At 34.6% G+C, this 4240-nt stretch overlaps 1 pseudogene; it reads left to right on the forward strand.

Moving 5' to 3' along the window:
• Positions 1 to 2423: 2423 nt before the first annotated feature.
• Positions 2424 to 2927, forward strand: LOC105619287 (annotated as a pseudogene).
• The last annotated feature ends 1313 nt before the right edge of the window (positions 2928 to 4240 follow it).

Genomic DNA, 4240 nt, shown 5'->3' on the forward strand with positions numbered 1-4240 from the left:
ACCTAACTCTAAAAACAAATAAAAGCTTTTCTTAATATTCTTATTTTCATTTTTAAATATTGTAATATATGTTCTTCTATCTTAATATTTATTATCTACATACACAGTCTAACCATTGCATATACTATACTATATAATATACTACAATAGTATGATTCCTACAATACTATACATAGATATGTCGCAGTACAATATATATTCCTAATATTATGTTACAGCCTTTCTAATCGTGTCTCACATTTCATGTCTGCATTTCTAGATGCAAATTTTTTCTCCTGCCTAATATATTACTCCATGTCCTTTACCTTGCTAGTTCTCTTTTCTTCCATTTTTCTTTTCCTGATCTCTTTTTTTCTTTCTCTCTCTAATTTACCTAAAACTTTACATTTAATTGAATCTAATTCTTCGCTCCAAAGTTTCTTCCATATTTCCTCCTTATCCTTTCCTAGTTCCTTAAACCAATTACATACTTTTGGACATTCCTCCATATAGTTTCCAGTCTATCCCTATACACAAAAATACGTATTCTCTATATTCTAATATTTATTTCCTTCCTCCATATTCCCGCATCTAAGCCTAACTAACCCTCGCACTCCTTCACCCACTCTTATCCTACATATATTTTCCTTTCTTAAATAATTGGAACATCTATTCCCCGTATCAAACTCTTTGTACCTTTCATTGTATCCCGCAGTCCTCATCTTACTATCTTCCCCTGTCTTTGCCCATCCCTTTCTCTCCTAATTATTCCTCCTCTAACCTCATTTCCATCGTCCCCTAATTCCCTAGCATTTATTCCTCATCCATTCCTATTAAAAACTTTTCTCTTTTTTTACCATATATTCTTCCATTTATCCTTTTCTTTTTCTTTCCAATAACATCGAAGTAGGCCATCTTTCCTCCTTTTCTTTAATCTCCTATCTCATGGTTCTTCTATTCTCCAACCTGTCTTTAATTTATCCATAGCTAATTCTCTTATTATCACATTTCTCGAAGTGCAGAAGTCTATTAAATATCCATCTCACATAATTTTCTCCAGACTTCCTCTTTCTTTCCATCCCCAGATCTCTACTCCATATCATCATACTTCATAACACTTTTTACTAGGTATTTAAACAGTATCCTTATAAAATCGTTTCTGCATAGTTTTTCTTCTAAATCCCATACCTTTTTGGCTGCCACTCTCGCTTTCCTGCTCAATTCTATTATATGATCTTCATAATCACCTTTTTTATTATATAAAAATAAAACCTAAGTACTTAAAACATTGTATCCCCTCAATCTCTCTACCCTCCCATTTCCATGCTTCCTTCTTTTCCTTCCCATGTTTATTAAATACTACTATCTTTGTTTTTTCGGCGCACAGTTCTAGTTTCCTTTTAAAAATCTCTTTAGTATATCCATGTCTATCAGCGCAACCTTATTTTTCTAGTGCTAACAACACTATGTCATCCGCATACGCTAAGTTCCATATCCTTACACTATCTATCGCAACTCCCCCTATATTTCTATTTTTTAACTCTCTGTCAAGATTCGCAATATACAAATTAAACAGGAGTGGACTCAAGACACAGCCTTGCCTAACTCTTCTTCTTGTCTGGAACTTCTCTGTCAAATCTCTGTTTGTTCTTTCCGCATTGTTCTTTCCACTGTTCTCTCTTTCATTTAATCTATCCATGCTTCCTTCTGATCACCTTCCGCTACGTACACTCGCAGTCCTATTGTAGGTACTCCTTCCTTTATTAGACATACTCCTTTTCTCCCCTTCCTCTCCCTCTTCTAATATATAACCGTGTCTTATCTTTCTCTCCATTTCATCTAACCTATCTTTTATCTCTTTTATCTTTTTTTATATTCCTCCCATCCCTCTCTAAGTCTTTTCTCCGCCTTCTCTATTCACTCCTTTATCTTATTTTCACTTTCTATTATTTTCTCTTCTACCTCCCTAAACCTCTCCTCCCAAAATCTTTTCTTGACCTTCTGATTTTCCATGATTATTTTTCTTTCCTCTCTCATTAATTTAACCTCCTTTCTAATACTATCTTCTACTTCCTTTCTCGCTCCTCTCCTCTCCATTCCTCTGTCTTTTCATTTAAACTAAACTTTTACCTTTTTTCCACCGTCAATGCCCCTTCTCTTTGTCGTCAATTTTCTCTGCTTGCTATTCACCTCCTTTCCTTTCCCGGCCCTCCCTCTTCCTGACGGGCCGTTCGCATCTTTTGATGCCAATAACCTCACCGATCTACCTTTTCCTTATGTCATATAAAATAATCCTATCACTATGAAGTTCTTATTGCCTTTATTTGTGTTACTTCTGCATCACCATATTCTATAGGGTGCGTCAGGTGTTTGAGGACACTTACATATGTGCTTGTCACTTCGCAGCAATATATTTTTCTTTCTTTTTTCCTTTCAAATCATAAATGGAGGACAATAAGTTAATTCATGAAATGAAAAGATACACTGTTATCGCTATATACGCGAATCACAGCGCTCTTGAAATCTCCATATTTTTTAATCTTGCCCGATCGTTTGTTCACAAAGTTCGTCAAGAGTTAGAAGTATCTGATGACAATGTGGAAAGTGTTGCCAAGCGCAAAAAACATAAAGCACGTTCAGACACAGTTAGAATATCACAGTTTGTGCAGCAAGTCCAGGGCATATTGATGAAGACCCTTCAAAGTCCATAAGGGCCATCGAGAGATCTTCAGATTTCTGAGTGCACAATTCGTCGCATTGTCTACGAAGACATCCGGTACAAGTCATACGTGATGCGTAAAGGTCAGTTTATGTCTGCACGCACTCGAGAACAACGATTCATCCGGGCACAACGACTTCTAAGCAAGTTAAAACATTCTGAAATCTCGGATATGCTATGGTTTTATTCTGACGAAAAAAATTTTGACCAGGATCAAAAAGTAAACTGACGAAATGATAGGCTATGTGCTGATCCTTCAGAAATTCCTCATGTTATGCACACAAGGCAACTTCATGATTTTGGAAGTGGTGAACAATGAAGGACACGTCATGCCATCTCACTTCTTTGCTCAAGGACTTCGAGTGAATGCTGCTGCCTACATTGCAGTTTTGGAAGCAGTTGTGAAACCTTGGATAGATAGCGTGCGAAAGGCTATACGTATTCCAACAGGATTCTGCTCCTTCACATAAGCCACATAAAGCCACGACGACGCAAGATTGGATGTCCGAGAATCTGCATGATCACATAATCCCAAACATGTGGCCTAGCTTCCCTGATCTTAATCCTTTAGATTACTATGTATGGAGCGTTGTAGAACGGGAAATCAATAAACATCCCCATAACATGCTTGATTTCCTCAGAGCAACTATTACCAGAGTAATGACGCATATGGACAAGGATCCTTTGATTCGAGCATGCAAACGTTTTCGGCAGAGAATTGAAGCTGTTACTGCTGCTGAAGGCGATTTTATCGAATAACTGTATAGCCTACGACTTACTTTGCTGTAAAAAATTCAATAAAATACAATAAATTTTCTAAGAAATATACAAATTTTAGTTTTATAGTCAATATGTCCTCAAATATCTGACGCACCCTGTACTTATCCGTATCCGTACCTAATATCCTATTTTTCGCCTCTAATTACACTTCAGTGCATATATATGCAATCTAATTCACCGTTACATTCACACGCAAACATCCACTCGCGCCATCTAACCAAGTCCCTCACAGTGTTAATAAAAAATTCATATATTTTGTATTTTTAAGACAAAATTGTATTACTAATAAACATGACTGTAGTCTAGTTTAACCTAGTCTACAATTTAAATTGTATTGTATACGCTGCATTAAATATTATATAAATAAATATTATATAAATATTATATAAATAAATTTATATTAAAAAATATATTCCTTTGAAAATTTATCTTTTCCATAATCATTTCTTTTTCATATTTTTGTGATATTAAATTATTTAATAAGAAAGCACTCTCCGTTCGACTTATACTATTATTAAAATTGTGCTCGTGTGATTTTATTGTAAAATCTTATCATAAAATTTGTAAAATAAATATCATGTCTTTTTAGTAAAATCGAGTGCGAGAAAATATATTTCAACAATTTGACTATTATACGTCAAAATTGTATTAATAATAAATATGATGCATTAAAAGACTGCTTGAAGTTTATGATGAAACTTCACTCATAGAATGTGAATCAGTAATGTGTATTTCAAATGAAATTGTATTGCGTATTATATA

The sequence above is a fragment of the Atta cephalotes genome, assembly GCF_000143395.1.
Source record: "Atta cephalotes unplaced genomic scaffold scaffold00020, whole genome shotgun sequence".
NCBI lineage: Eukaryota > Metazoa > Arthropoda > Insecta > Hymenoptera > Formicidae > Atta > Atta cephalotes.